Genomic DNA, 18,051 nt, shown 5'->3' with positions numbered 1-18,051 from the left:
CTTGGGACTGGCCTTATTAAGGTCCCGGTAATCGACACACACATGCGTACTTTCTCGTCCTTCTTCGGCACAGGCACTATGTTGGCCACCCACTCAGGGTATTTGGCTACTTGGAGAAAACCGGCATCAAATTGCTTCTTGACTTCTTCCTTGATCTTAAGGAGCATTTCTGGTCGCATTCTTCTCAGTTTTTGCTGCACAGGTTTGAATTCCGGTTTGATTGCCAGTTTGTGAACTACCATATCTCTGTCTAGTCCCGGCATGTCTTGATACGACCAAGCAAACACATCTTCGTACTCCTGAATTAAGACTATCAGGTTTTTTCTTGCTTCAGTCAAAAGAGTTGTGCCGATTTTAACCTCCTTTCGATCTTCCTCAGTGCCCAAATTTAAGATTTCAATCGCCTCCTCATGTGGCAGTATTTGCTTTTCTTCTCTTTCTATCATTCTCAACAATTCGGTAGGCAAGTGGTACTCCTCCTCATTATCGCATTCATTAAATTCCCCAAGACAAATGGTTGATTCAAAATCCACCTCCGGATCAGGATCATCAGTGCCCACATTATCGTTATCTGGGAACCTGAAAGGAGGAAGATGTGTATGTGTGAGAGGATAATATCCCACACGGAACGGTCAAGAACTAACTTTGAGAGTAACTGGAAATGAAGTACTGGAATGAAGGAGATAGATAATGAATAAAAGAAAAGTTTGTTTGCCATGGAAAAGAAAAATGCATCCTTTATTAAACTTAAACAAAAAATTTATTCACCCTTACAAAAGATCACCTATTGCCCCGGGTATAGGCAAATAGGGATAGTTCGAATATTACTCTGAAAGATTCTTGTAAACCACAGGTAGTTCTTCCACCGACCAACTGCTAGGCACGAACCCATGTGGCAGGAGGCATATCCCGGATCTATCTCCGTTGTCAATATCTTCTGTGGTCACGGCATTAACATTCAGATCTTCCAGAGTCGTTTCTAACTCGGATATGGTGGTCTCAAACACATAACCACCTGACTTGAATGTTCTGAAGAGCGGCGGGAATGTCATAGGCTTCCATTGGAGTTCGTTTCCAGTCAATCTGGCCAACCTTCTCTCCCGGTTCTTTCGGATCTCCTTTCTCTTTTCATGATAACTGGGCTGAAAACCGAGCCCAAATTGGTCTAATTTTGGGATAGGAAGGACAGGATTGATCATTCCTTGCAAATATTTCCCAAAACCTCTCCCGGTTCTGGCGCCTTGGCCCAGGGTTTGCTTGATCTCCATCCTTGTGCATTTGGAGAGTCGAGGTCTTGGGATTCTCTTTCCTTCCGCCACGAATGTGGCATTCACAAACTCCAAGGAGCGGAACGAACATTCTATCGCTTCCTCGTCTACCTCGATGTATGGAGCCTCCGTGGTCACGCTTGCCACGATATCTTCTTCAGCGTTGATAATTACTAAGGCCCCGTCAATAACAAATTTAATTTTTTTGTGCAACGTGGAGGGTACTGCACCTGCTTGATGAATCTATGGTCTTCCCAAAAGACAGCTATAGGACGACATGATATCCATCACAAGGAACTCAACATCATAGGTGGCTGGTCCGATGGTCAATGGTACCTCGATCTTTCCGATTACCTCTCTTTTGGTCCCATCAAATGCTCGGACCACATTCTGACAAGCTCTCATATGAGAGGTATCTATTGGTAGCCTCTTCAATGTAATCGAAGACATCACGTTCAGGGCCGAACCATTATCAATTAAGACACTTGGTAAAGCATGCCCCTTACAGTAGGTAGTAATGTGTAATGCCTTTGTTCGGCCTCTTTCTCCGGATGGAATCTCATCATCTGAAAACGAGATGAGATTATCAGCTTGAATATTGTTCACCAGTCGATCCATCTTGCTGACTGGTATGTCTTGTGGCACGAACGTTTGATTAAGGACATTCAACAGTACTTCTCGATGTGCTTCCGAGCTTAAAAATAGTACTAGCATTGAAGTACGTGTAGGTAAGTTGTGGAGCTGTTCTACAATGTTGTACTCGCTGTGCTTCAAGATCTTGAGGAACTCTTTAGCTTCTTCCTCCTTTATAGGTTCATTGACAACTAGCACATCTTCTTTGAACGGCTCAAGTGGCCTTTGCCCCCCTTTGCTATTACATCCTCCGGAAGTACTCACCTGACATTCGTACTTCCATGGCACTTGCCGATTGTCCTTATATTGAAAAGGCCAAGGTGCTGAGATTATCACCTTGGCTGGTGTTGTTACTGTCATGCTTGCCTTAGGGGTAATTATCAAAGGACTACCCCTACCAAATCTTCTGTCTGATGATTCTCCAGTGGCACAAACATCTGCTTCCAAGGACTCTTGCATTTCTTCGTAAAACTCCAGCTCCTTCCGATCCATCATGAGCTGGACTAACAATCTGAACTCTGGGCAATCTTGCACTTTATGCCCTTCTTTATTGTGGTAACAACAATGGTTACCATCTTCATTTTCTGTCGTATCTGGATATGGTGCAAGAAATCATGCCTTTACCATTTGGCTCCATACCCAAACCAAAGGAGATTTAATTTCTGAAACACTTGATTTAATTCTCCTTCCCCCTTCAGTAGTAATGGCATTGATTCCTGTCTCCTGATGATTGGGCAAGGGATTCTGGGCGACGTTTGGTGCTCCGGAGTTGAAAGTGATCCAATTTTTGTTTCGCATTCGTTGCACAAGTCTCTTGAATGCGAGACAACTTTCAATCGAATGCCCCTGCACACCGCCATGGTATTCACAGTGAGCGCTCTCGTCATACCATTTTGGGTAAGGGGGATTTATTGGATTCATAGGATAAGGCGACACTGCATGAGTGTCGAAGAGCTGTTGGTATAATTCTTTATACGTCATGGGAATGGGGTCAAACTGTTCCCTTTCCCTTTCTCTTCTTGGTTCTCTCTGGTTCTGTCTAGAAGTACCGGATGGTACAGCTGCTGTGGAATTTGAGCTTGAGATCGTAACCCCTTTGCGGACGCTGTAGGTGTTTACATTGTTGATCTCTCGCTCTTTGTTCTTCATGGGAGGTTTTTTAGTGGAGTCTCCTCCCTCAATCTTTCCTTGTTTAATGGCCAACTCGATCATTTCACCGGTCATGACTAAATCTGAGAAACTTCCCGACGTGATTGCTACCAAGTGCCCGAAGTAAGGTGCCTTCAAGGTCTGTACAAATAGCTTTCTTGTTTCCTTTTCATCCAAGGGTGGATGAACTTGCACAGATAAATCCCTCCATCTCTGTGCGTACTGTCGGAAACTCTCATTGTGTTTCTTCTCTAGGCTTTGTAACATGACCCGGTCTGGTCTCATATCGTTGATATGCTTATACTGCTCCAAGAAAGACTTGGCTAAGTCTTTCCACGTCTTGATATGAGTTCGGCTAAGCTAGTTGTACCACCGAATAGCTGAACCGGACAAGCTCTCCTGAAAACAATGGATCAGGAGCTGGTCATTCCCGCCATATCCTGTCATCTTTCGACAGAACATAGTGATATGGGCTGAAGGGCAACTGTTCCCGTCGAACTTCTCAAACTCAGGAACTTTAAACTTTGGTGGAAGCACCAGGTCTGGAACTAGGCTCAGCTCCATTGCGTCCACTCCATAATAATCATGGTCTCCCTGGACCATCTTTATTTGATCTTCTAATATTTTTATCTTTTCTTCCATCTTTTTGGCTTTATCTTCCTCATCAAAGTCTGGGACATGATTATCATCTGGATGATCATCAAGGATGATTGTAGAAGTTTGTATCTTCACAGCAGGTGCAACTTTCGATTTGGTAACGAATGAGTCCCCGGGTAGTGCTGCTTTCCCTTTAGTAGCAGATGCGTCCCCGGGTAATATTCTGGGTGAGATAACCACTTGCGGGGTTGATGGTATGGCCACTCCCTCGGAAGAAATGCCCCCTGATGCACTAGCTTGCTGTAGACCTGACAACTTGGCTACGATTTGGTCGACCAAGGACTCCTGATTTTTCTTGATGGACTCAAGAGTACTTTCACTGTTCTGAGCCATCTTATCTTCTAGTTCCTTTTGAAGTCTTGCCATGTGCTCTTCGATCTTCTCCATTCTGGCTTCCATTTGTCTCTTTTTGCTCGAGTATTGTGCGGGTGATGTGTATCTGATGCTTGTGGTGGTAAGCTCGGTGTCTGAGACATGTTCTGTTAGTTAATACGAATGTAAAAATATGGAAAAAATATAAAATAAACAGACATGAAATATAAAATGCAAGAAATGCAATGCATGATGTATGCAATTGGAGGCATTGATCCAGAAAAGTGTTCATTATTATAAATAACCCTTGTTCAGAAAAAAATGTCTTATCTTTTAAGAGACATAAAAACAGATTAAAGGTACATTCGGACTAAATCCTCTAGACCCCGAACAGCTTCCAGTAGGTTGACAAGTCTTCTGCCTTCATCTGTCACTGGTTGAATGCCTTGTCGAACCACACCAGCTTCCCTTGCTAGGCCGTGAAGATGACGGGTTGCTTTTTGCACTTGATCCAGGAAATCTCGGATGGTTGCGTCTCGGGCCCTCACCCTTCGTTGTGCTTGTTCCCAACGGAAACGCCATTGTAATCCTCCGTCGAAAGGCACCATCTGAAGCTCGTTTGCTTGCCTCTTAAACCCATCTACAATAGCTTCTAACTCAGCTATTGTCTTGCCATCTTTCTCATGTTGTTTTTCTAAGTCAGCTACCCTAACACTCAAGCGCTGGTTCTGATATTGACTATCTGCCAAGCGTCTTTGGGCAGTCTTCGTTTGTTCTTTCCAAGCTCTCTCATCAGGCCCCTCGAACTTCCTTTTCAGGCTATGAGCTTCGTCTTTCCAATATTCAGAGGTTACCTTCAACTTGGAGTTATCCTTGACCTTATCTTGATACCCCTTTCTCAAGTCTTCGAGCTCAAAACGGACTCTTTTTTGTTCTTTTTCCAATTTTTCTGCCCGATCTTTCTGAGAGTCAGCATCAAGCTTCCACTGATAACGTTCAGCTTCAAGTTCCTTTATCCTTTGCTTCAGCTCATTATTCATGGCTTCAAACTCGGTCTTGGCTATCTCGAGTTCAGAAGGGACATGCCTGAGATGTTCTTCCATGGTCCGGGTGTCATCACAGTCTGGCACAGGGATGTTGTCATTCTTTCTTAATCTTTGCCACTCCACATAATCCGGAGTGAGCATGCTTCTGGCAGCTACAACATCCATCCGGAATACTTTCCTCCACGAATCGGCTGCTTCTTTGATCATCTTCTTATAGTTGTCGCCGTGATACTCAAACTCTGACCTAGCCAACCCGCATGTTGTTGGGACAAACTGACGTGCTCCATACTGTCTAAGTGCTAATAGCGGAGCATACCCGACTGCTCTCCAAAGTCCAAGTAAGGTCAAAGTGTCAGAGTCACCACATCGGAAAAGAACGTCATTGAGAAATAGCCAGGGGCTCTCCAGACAATATCCCGGTCCTGAAGATGCGTAAAGACCTTCATCCATTTTTCCTTCGAGGCACCTTCATGCCATTTTAAGGTGATAAATTCACCTAGAGGTGAATAGGTGGTGCTGAAACGGCGGTAGGCAACCCCGTTAGTCTTCTAGAAGTGGCTGTGAATCCAGACCTGAAGGAGCTGGATGCACCCGATGAATCTTCCTCCGCCCGTTCTTTGGAAATGGTTGAGAGATCGAAAGGTCTCGGCCAAGATGGCTGGTGCTGGGTTAACTCGTTTAGAAAGTTGCTCAAATAGTTCCACCACGGCAGCGTCAATGCACCCCAAAGCTTTCGGAAAGATAATCAAACCGTACAGACCCAGTGCAAAAAGGTCTATAGTCTTCCACTCATCAGGGTGGTTTTTCATTAGTTGCTTTATGTGGATCCATTCAATTCCTTCTCCACTGCCTCTACGCTGAGTCCGATCGATTACCCATTTCTCATCTACTCCTGCAACTTTGGCCAGTGCATTCTTGAAGGGCTGGCTTTTGATGTGTTTAATGTAGGCTCGCTCAAGCTTGATGCTTTCACAATGCAGCAGTGTAGTGTATTCTTCGATGGTGGGGACCATGTTCTCTTGGTTAAAAGTGAAGCAACTATATCCCGGGTTCCAGAATTGAACCATGGCTCTGATTAAGGGCTCATCAGTCTTAACATGAAGCAAGAGTGCAATGTCACCGTACCGTTGGCTGAACTTCTGTCTCCGATCATTCTTCCAACTGTCCCAGATATCTCGAAGCTCTTGTACATTGTTCTGTTTTAGGCTGATAGGGGTGTAGCGAACCAACTCTGACGCATAGCTTCCTTGAAGACTGTCTCCCTTTTCACTTTGAGTCTTCTCGGACCATAGTCGTGCCTCAGCGTTTTCAATCTCTTGTATTACAACACCTTTGTCCATGAATTCAGATTATTTAAGTTTTAATAAACACCTTTTTAGGGATCAATGGCCTCTTATTATGATGCAAATGCTAAAAACAAACACAAAGGCAAAAAGGTTAGTAAAATAGAGATAAATAAAAAAAAAAAAAAATAAATGGTAAAGGAAAAAATATAAGGACAAAAAAAAGATTAGGAAAGAAATGTCCTAGGTTTTGGAACGTGGTTTTGAGGTAGGCTCTATTTATTCAAAGTCTCCCGGTTTAAGTTCTAAAAACGGTACTCGAGTTCTCCTTGCTGGCGCCCCCTTGGGCCGACCAGACCCTTAGTCTGAAACCCATCACAGGCTTGTGTGGACTAAGTTAAACTCGAGAGGACACATTCCCTTATGCCTATACGGAGAATAAATTCACACGAAGGCATAAGGTATATGAATCCCGAAGGCTACTTGCTAGGCCCATACGGTGAATAAATTCACACGAAGGCGTCGCTTTCACCCCCACTTAAAACGGGTTCGGAGCTCGGGTTTAGAGCCTTAGATGAAAAATGTTTGGAAAGCTGAAATCATTAGAAAACGGTCAGTCCAACTATTTACTCGAAAAATATAATCAAAAATAAGTAATAAGGATCGAAATATTACCTTAAAATTTAAACTTACCCTTTTTGTTAAAAAGACAACTGGAAATTACCTTAGCCTGACTCACTTACCTGTGTCCCCAGCAGAGTCGCCAAGCTGTCGTAACCGTCTTTCGGTTGGGCCCCGGAATTGGGCTTCGACTTGGATTAAATGGGTTGGAGTCGCCACCGATCATTTATTTTAAAACAAATGGGTTGATCGGATACCCTATTTCTTACCTGATCTGCGTCTTACCAAAGATGTGTCGGATTCGGGAGTCGGTTACAACCAAGGAAGGGTTAGCACCCTTGAATTGCCCTTTCGGTACTGTGCAATTTCCAGTTGTCTTTAATTAAGAAAATTGAAAGTTAAATTAAAAGGTAAAATGACGATCCAAATTATTTACCTTTAACCGTTTTTGAAGACGTACCCTTAAAGAATCAAGGAAAAGCGTTAGGGAAACAAAAGTGACGAAGATAAATCGAAAAATAAGAAAGTAAAATAAAAAAAAATGGATAAATAACTAACAACATATAACATAAAGGCGATAGGCCAACAACATGATTAACATTGAGATAATGAAACTGTGATGAAAAATAAGAACAAAATAGAGTAAGGTAAATAGAGAAACAAAGGTAAATAAATGAAATACGGGGGAAATGAATCAAATAATAAAAAATAACAAAAAATAAAAGTGAAGTAAATCGAGGGAAAAATGGATAAAACATATATATATATATATATATACGTATATATAAATATTAGTTCGTACGAGGGAAAAAAATAAAAGGTATTAAAAGATAAAATAAAATACATATGTGAATATATATATATATATAATATAACAAATAAATATAAATACTAATAGCACATATATGTAAAATAAATGAGAAAAGCTAACAATACTATAAAAAATATATATAAATATATATATAAAAAAATAAAATTAAAATTAAAAATCCAGAAAAGGACTAAATTAAAAGAAAATCCCGATTGAGGGTCAAAATCAAAAGGAAATTGGATTTAAAAAATCAGATGTGGGGACCAAAATAGAAGTTTTAAAACAGAAGGGTCGAAAAGTGTGGTTTACCCCATTTAAGACGAAAACACGCGGATCCTTCCTGGGTCGGGTTGACACACGGGTCACCGCACGGGCTGCGTATAAAGCCCAAAAACTTTTTTTTAACTTCATTTCTCCCTTCTTCGCCCGAGAGCTCTCCTCTCTTTCTCTCGTTTCCTTCATCTGTTCATGCGTGTTCTTTAGAAATGAAGAACACGCCGCCGTAAAATCCCAGAAATGGCCACACGCCGCCTCGCCGGCCGTCGATCATCGGCGGCAAACCCATGAAAAAAAAATTGGTTTTTCTGAAAGCCCTTCTCTCCCTCGACTCAAATCTCAAACCGGTTTTTGAAATAGGCCTCGGGGGAGGGTAGATCCGATATCAAAGTCTTGATCCCTCCCCTAAAAGTTCATCGGCCAAAAAATGGTTTTTGGGTTCGATTCACACCAGATCTCAAAGGAGATACAACATGCCAGGGAGAAACAGAAATGAACAAGGTAAAAAAAACTACCTTTTATTGCTTTCGAATAGCTACAAATGCTTCGAGTGTTTACGGTTTGCTGTGATTTCTCTCGTAACCGTGTACAAACTTGTGTGTTTGTGTGTAAAAAATCCCCCTCCACAAATGGATTACATGTCTTATTTATAGCCTAGAATCTAAGTGTTTGACCCCTATTAGAACTCTAACTCCAATGTTTGTTGGCTTGTTATCTCCATGAAATCCTTGCGCCGGAGGAATCGGAGTTGTGGAGGATGTGAGACGGGTGGCCGTGAAACTCGGAAAGGGAGGCGAGGGAGCTTGTGGTGTAGAACAGAATACTGCCAGGGTTAGGGTTCCTCACGGGCTGTTGAACTGGGCTTGGTTCATTGTTGGGTCGTATGTTCAGGCCTGTAAATGTAAAAAAAATGAAATTAATAATATAATATAAACATTATAAGGACGCAAATCATGTGTCTACAGAAAGCAATCTCAAAGTTAGGAAAATCTAAACCAAAACAGTCAGATCATCACGTAACAGCGAAATAACAGTAGTGGGAGGGTGGCAAAAGTATTGAACATAAAAAACCGTAGCAGTGGGTGTAACACCTTAAATCTGAATAGGCCTAAAGTGTCATATTGAGTCATCGAGGTAACATCTGATTTTTAAAATCTGTTTATTTTCTCGTAAAACATTATATGGTATCAACGATAAACATAAATATCAATTATAAAATATTTTATAAATTAGAGCTCTATGACAGATAGTTTAAATCAAATAATACAAACTCTTTCTCATAAATCTGAATACACGAGTAAAGTTCTATGAATACATAAAACATCTGAAGGTTGAGCTTACAAAGTCTAGCAGTATAATCGCTAATCTAGAGCTGTAACACCCCCAACCCGTATCCGATCCGGATACGAGTCCGAAGTGTCACATTGACTTTTCAAACATTTATTCGTATAAAATAGTGAGTAATTTAAAAACTTTGATAACATTTAACTTATTCAAAACGTTTACAAAATATATATCAGAGTTCATACAATTTATGTCTTTAGACTACATGCCAACTACACTCTATATACAGTACCTATATTTTCTGATCTGACATTTGGTAAGGAAAACTGACCTGTCTTGCTCCGCATTACTCTTTACTCTTCTCGAAACCTACGTGTGAAACAATCACACGCTAAGTCGAAGACTTAGTGAGGCATAACAACTTATAATGCACTTAATAACATATATCGATACATGCATGTTCTGTTCTATCATGTTATACCAATTCCATGCATTTTTCATATCGTATAAAATCATATCAGATTAATTACAGTAAATACATACATACACATAATTCATCATTAACAGTCTATCATGTAATCACATACTTTTCAATCAAACACTATACACACACAACATCATATCATTTCTATAGCATTTATCATACCACTAACATATATTTGTTCATATCTCTGGATTAGCCCATGTACATATGTGAGAACTATCGATATGTGAGTCTATAGAGGTTGTGCACTAATGCTGTCACCACAGCTCGTATAATTGCACCGAAGTGCCGCGTAGAATTGCACCGTAGTGCCATATAATGATGTTCATAAGGACCACATAGAATTCCTTAAGAATCATATACATATACTAGGGATCAAGTATGTGTCTTTCAAGACTTCACACATGTTCCAAAGAATATACATATGTCCCGAAGGACCGCGTAAAATTGCACCGTAGTGCCATATAATGATGTCCATAAGGACCACATAGAATTCCTTAAGAATCATATACATATACTAGGGATCAAGTATGTGTCTTTCAAGACTTCACACATGTTCCAAAATATACATATGTCCCGAAGGACCGCGTAGAATTGCACCGTAGTGCCATATAATGATGTCCATAAGGACCACATAGAATTCCTTAAGAATCATATACATATACTAGGGATCAAGTATGTGTCTTTCAAGACTTCACACATGTTCCAAAGAATATACATATGTCCCGAAGGACCGCGTAGAATTGCACCGTAGTGCCATATAATGATGTCCATAAGGACCACATAGAATTCCTTAAGAATCATATACATATACTAGGGATCAAGTATGTGTCTTTCAAGACTTCACACATGTTCCAAAGAATATACATATGTCCCGAAGGACCGCGTAGAATTGCACCGTAGTGCCATATAATGATGTCCATAAGGACCACATAGAATTCCTTAAGAATCATATACATATACTAGGGATCAAGTATGTGTCTTTCAAGACTTCACACATGTTCCAAAGAATATACATATGTCCCGAAGGACCGCGTAGACCCTCGACTCTTGGCATGCCAACTATACCCCTAGCTCTCATGACACATAACATGGGCGTTATTATTTATTTCATTTCAAATATTCAGATAAACTTGTAATTCACGTATCACATATCACGTATCACATAGCTTCTTTTCATATTATCACATAGTCACGTAGTTCACTTACACGTAGATCATTTTCATATAATTCACATTTATTCATGTAAACATACTTATCATATCTTGTTCACATAAGATCATATGCTTCATATAATATATAGAAACACATTCACGTAGCTTATAGTCATAGGTCTTATCTCATAACATATACTTGTTTTCACATATATATTTCATATCATTTCTTATACCCTCACATAATTCATTTAACATACATAACATATCATGTAACATTATAATAGAAATACCTATAAGTCATATCACTTAGAGCACATATACTTATAGTCACATTGCTTATATCTTAATCTTATGCCTTCTCTTAGACATATATATATATATATATATATATATATATATATATATATATATATATATATATATATATATATATATATATTCACATGTTCAGGTAATCCACCATTTCATCACATAATTATGTATTCATATAAGTCATTTCATTTCATTTCATTTCATTTCATTTCATTTCATTTCATTTCATATCTATCTATATATATATATATATATTCTCAAGATTTATCCTAATATAAATCATATAGCACTCTTATAATTCATATTCATATTCATCTATGTCAGACTTATAAACACATCTCACTTCTATTATTTCTTTATATATATATAATCTAATTTGTTTACTTAATTCAATTTCATATAACTCTTATAATCTTCTCATATAGCTTCATAAATTTCTATCATACAACCCCTGTGTTATAGTTTTATTTAAACATATGAATCTTTCCCATCTAGCTTATCTTATATGCTCATATTATCATTTATGTTCAAATCTCCTAGTTAGTGTACTATTCTCACATTATCCTATAGATCAATATTATCTAGCTTATTTCACTTATCATTTAATAATATAATTATATTTTACTATGATCACATAGTTTATATCTCATATAATTCATAACCTTTCTTATGTAATCACTTATACTTTATCACCTAACACATAAAAGAATAGATCAATCCATATAATCAAGCATACATACATGGATATTCAACTCATGCCTTTAATCATGCATTCATGTGTAACACTTAAGGAAATAGACTCATCGCAAGTCTTATTCCCATCGTACATCATATACTATTGAATATGCACTCACCTGGCCTCACTAGTCAATTCCAATCTCTTATCTTTCCCTTGATCGATCTTACTTGCCAAACGTTCCGGAATTGCTTTATGCGTAGAATCTACATAAATGTACATTTTGAGGCAATCATTAGATACCTACACCTTGTAATTGGATACTAGCAACTTAAACGAACTTATTAAACCAATATTCACATTTTTCCTTTAGGGGGAATTGGTTCCCTACTATGGGGTATCGATTCCCTAATGACATTCTGGAAATGTTGTTCGTTTGAAGGGGTATCGGTTCCCCTTGAATGGGTACCGATTCCCCTTGCCCAGAAATCATATTTTCAACCCGAAAATTACTTCATTTCCTCTCAAACACTTCATATATTATCCCCTTTTCATTCTCAACTCTAGTACACATACTTAAACCAATCTATATTCATTTATTTCATCTTAAACCTCAAAATCCTATCTTCCATATGGGATTCAAAAATCATACCAAATTTTCAATGTGTTCTAATTCCAATTCTAACACTTCATACTTCTTAATTAGATTGATGACAAGTCAAATTCATCCATAAAACTTCAACAACCATACCATATCAAAATTTCATCTTAAAACTCATATTGCAAATTCCTTCATAATTCTTTTATCTTATTGTTTAAATCACATATAAGCTTTCCTTAAGCTTATTTAATATCCAAAGAATCAAAACCAAACTTAAAACTCAAGAATTAACCAACTGAAATTAAACTTACCTTTTGTAGCTAGCCCCACGTGAAGAAGAGAAAGCAAGAAGAAGAAAGCTTCCAGATAGCTCTCTTCCCACGTTTTTCACTCTTATAAAAGGGGGAAGAATATCTTTTAAAGGAAAAGACCATAATACCATTAATTTCCTTTAATAATTACTAAATAACCTTCAATATATATTCAAATAATCATTGAATTATTTCATTCTTATACTTTAGTCACCAAATTCTGAAACTTTACAATTTGGTCACTAACCCGGTATTGCGGATGTTACAAATCTCCCCTCCTTATAAGAAAATTCGTCCTCGAATTTTCACTGCACATCTTAATAAGAACATATCTTCTAATGTTCTTATGTTACTTCCCTGACTTATTCTTTCTTGTCATCATCAGAAACTTACTTTTAAATCCTTTAGTTTTCCAACTATCTTTTTCGTTTATACATTCATCTCTATATCATAAATCCATCTATTTCTTTATAACTCTCTAATTACCTTATAACCATACCAAACTTGTATTTCGTCATCATTTGACCAAAACACAACTTTAAATCTTCTTCAATGTGATTAAACATATACTTTAAGGAGTCAAACAATATTCTCACATCACCTTGCACACTTGTCTTATTTCTATATCAAAATTGTCCTCTGTACTCCCATATTTATCGTATCTGATTCTTTAAATCAATCCCTTTCATTTCTTTATTCCTTATTCCTTATACATAAATCATACATTTCCTTTCATGTTCACATACTCTTGTCTTATCACTTATACTCATCTTTATATATCAATCTTCATTGCATCCTCATTACTCTGATAACCCATTTCTTATACATAACTTCATTCTTTATCATTTCTTATACTTGTATTTTCCTTCCTGAAGGTTCCATGCAAATACTTATCTCTGTTTCTACATCATAGCTATCTGCTCAGAATATATAACTATATTCAAATTAACATCATAATCAATTAACTCCACTATATCTTTCCTTCAATCTTATAACTCTAGCACCTTTACTCTGACAGCTAGATAATAACTTTTGTTCAATCTAGGGCACAAGCCCTATTATACCAATCATATACATCCTTTCCAATCTAAATTATCTCAACATTCGCTTACTCAACTTATCAATTTCACCTCTATTCTCATACATCCTGGAATTTCTTTTACTCAAACTCAACATTCTGACTTCCTGTGTCCTATAATCTGATCATCGATATACACATTCTCAAACTCTTCTTATCCATCCTCAGCTTTACTTAAATATACCAATTCTTACTTCCTTTTCCCTTACTATACCACATTATTATGATCCAAATATGCAACTATATCCAGATCCATTACAGATCTGGTTATCATATCCTGACAATATCTTATAATCTTATAATTCCAGTACATTTTTATCACATACTCTAGTTAGCCAATACTAACTCTTTCCATCTTAACTGCAAACCCTTATCATAAACATACTCTTGTTTATGCGCAACACTATCACTTCGTTTCAAACTCATAAGCTCTGACTTTATACATCTTATACACTTGTCACTGATGCACTTATCCTTGAGTTCTTCTATACGTACTCATCACGTCCTTAGATCTTTTTAACCTTCTTATGGTGACACTTGTTCACCATATTCTATCTTATCCACATAATAGCAAAACTACTGTATATCGTTTTTTCCAATTCCAAACGATGAAAACTTTCTATCATTATTCAGATATGATTTCAGCTTTCTGAAATCAACTTTTGATCTTACTAGGCATTTCCTGAGGTGTCCGCTCTTCATCCTGCCTGGCCAGGGCAGGTGAATAGCTATCACAATCAGGAATATCACCTTTCACTTACTTCAAAATTATCACGATCGGATTTCTACTGTATTAAACTATTCTTATTCTATTAGCAAGGCAACATATTCCTTACACTATCAGATCAGAAAATTTTCAATCTATGTTGGCATGTACACCTTTTATGACACTTTGGACTTCGGTTTATGCCGAGAATCGGCTAAACCATAGCTCTGATACCATTAAAGGTAACACCCCCAACCCGTATCCGATCCGGATACGAGTCCGAAGTGTCACATTGACTTTTCAAACATTTATTCGTATAAAATAGTGAGTAATTTAAAAACTTTGATAACATTTAACTTATTCAAAACGTTTACAAAATATATATCAGAGTTCATACAATTTATGTCTTTAGACTACATGCCAACTACACTCTATATACAGTACCTATATTTTCTGATCTGACATTTGGTAAGGAAAACTGACCTGTCTTGCTCCGCATTACTCTTTACTCTTCTCGAAACCTACGTGTGAAACAATCACACGCTAAGTCGAAGACTTAGTGAGGCATAACAACTTATAATGCACTTAATAACATATATCGATACATGCATGTTCTGTTCTATCATGTTATACCAATTCCATGCATTTTTCATATCGTATAAAATCATATCAGATTAATTACAGTAAATATATACATACATACACATAATTCATCATTAACAGTCTATCATGTAATCACATACTTTTTCAATCAAACACTATACACACACAACATCATATCATTTCTATAGCATTTATCATACCACTAACATATATTTGTTCATATCTCTGGATTAGCCCATGTACATATGTGAGAACTATCGACATGTGAGTCTATAGAGGTTGTGCACTAATGCTGTCACCACAGCTCGTATAATTGCACCGAAGTGCCGCGTAGAATTCCACCGTAGTGCCATATAATGATGTCCATAAGGACCACATAGAATTCCTTAAGAATCATATACATATACTAGGGATCAAGTGTGTCTTTCAAGACTTCACACATGTTCCAAAGAATATACATATGTCCCGAAAGACCGCGTAGAATTGCACCGTAGTGCCATATAATGATGTCCATAAGGACCACATAGAATTCCTTAAGAATCATATACATATACTAGGGATCAAGTATGTGTCTTTCAAGACTTCACACATGTTCCAAAGAATATACATATGTCCCGAAGGACCGCGTAGAATTGCACCGTAGTGCCATATAATGATGTCCATAAGGACCACATAGAATTCCTTAAGAATCATATACATATACTAGGGATCAAGTATGTGTCTTTCAAGACTTCACACATGTTCCAAAGAATATACATATGTCCCGAAGGACCGCGTAGAATTGCACCGTAGTGCCATATAATGATGTCCATAAGGACCACATAGAATTCCTTAAGAATCATATACATATACTAGGGATCAAGTATGTGTCTTTCAAGACTTCACACATGTTCCAAAGAATATACATATGTCCCGAAGGACCGCGTAGACCCTCGACTCTTGGCATGCCAACTATACCCCTAGCTCTCATGACACATAACATGGGTGTTATTATTTATTTCATTTCAAATATTCACATAAACTTATAATTCACGTATCACATATCACGTATCACATAGCTTCTTTTCATATTATCACATAGTCACGTAGTTCAATTACACGTAGATCATTTCCATATAATTCACATTTATTCATGTAAACATACTTATCATATCTTGTTCACATAAGATCATATGCTTCATATAACATATAGAAACACCTTCACGTAGCTTATAGTCATAGGTCTTATCTCATAACATATACTTGTTTTCACATATATATTTCATATCATTTCTTATACCCTCACATAATTCATTTAACATACATAACATATCATGTAACATTATAATAGAAATACCTATAAGTCATATCACTTAGAGAACATATACTTATAGTCACATTGCTTATATCTTAATCTTATGCCTTCTCTTAGACATATATATATATATATATATATATATATATTCACATGTTCAGGTAATCCACCATTTCATCACATAATTATGTATTCATATAACTCATTTCATTTCATATCTATCTATATATATATATTCTCAAGATTTATCCTAATATAAATCATATAGCACTCTTATAATTCATATTCATATTCATCTATGTCAGACTTATAAACACATCTCACTCTATTATTTCTTTATATATATAATCTAATCTGTTTACTTAATTCAATTTCATATAACTCTTATAATCTTCTCATATAGCTTCATAAATTTCTATCATACAACCCCTGTGTTATAGTTTTATTTAAACATATTAATCTTTCCCATCTAGCTTATCTTATATGCTCATATTATCATTTATGTTCAAATCTCCTAGTTAATGTACTATTCTCACATTATCCTATAGATCAATATTATCTAGCTTATTTCACTTATCATTTAATAATATAATTATATTTTACTATGATCACATAGTTTATATCTCATATAATTCATAACCTTTCTTATGTAATCACTTATACTTTATCACCTAACACATAAAAGAATAGATCAATCCATATAATCAAGCATACATACATGCATATTCAACTCATGCCTTTAATCATGCATTCATGTGTAACACTTAAGGAAATAGACTCATCGCAAGTCTTATTCCCATCGTACATCATATACTATTGAATATGCACTCACCTGGCCTCACTAGTCAATTCCAATCTCTTATCTTTCCCTTGATCGATCTTACTTGCCAAACGTTCCGGAATTGCTTTATGCGTAGAATTTACATAAATGTACATTTTGAGGCAATCATTAGATACCTACACCTTGTAATTGGATACTAGCAACTTAAACGAACTTATTAAACCAATATTCACATTTTTCCTTTAGGGGGAATCGGTTCCCTACTATGGGGTATCGATTCCCTAATGACATTATGGAAATATTGTTCGTTTGAAGGGGTATCGGTTCCCCTTGAATGGGTACCGATTCCCCTTGCCCAGAAATCATATTTTCAACCCAAAAATTACTTCATTTCCTCTCAAACACTTCATATATTATCCCCTTTTCATTCTCAACTCTAGTACACATACTTAAACCAATCTATATTCATTTATTTCATCTTAAACCTCAAAATCCTATCTTCCATATGGGATTCAAAAATCATACCAAATTTTCAATGTGTTCTAATTCCAATTCTAACACTTCATACTTCTTAATTAGATTGATGACAAGTCAAATTCATCCATAAAACTTCAACAACCATACCATATCAAAATTTCATCTTAAAACTCATATTGCAAATTCCTTCATAATTCCTTTATCTTATTGTTTAAATCACATATAAGCTTT

Source organism: Hibiscus syriacus, unplaced genomic scaffold, assembly GCF_006381635.1.
Source record: "Hibiscus syriacus cultivar Baekdansim isolate YM2019G1 unplaced genomic scaffold, ASM638163v2 tig00110483_pilon, whole genome shotgun sequence".
Lineage (NCBI taxonomy): Eukaryota > Viridiplantae > Streptophyta > Magnoliopsida > Malvales > Malvaceae > Hibiscus > Hibiscus syriacus.
Note: the sequence above shows the minus strand (reverse complement) of the source record.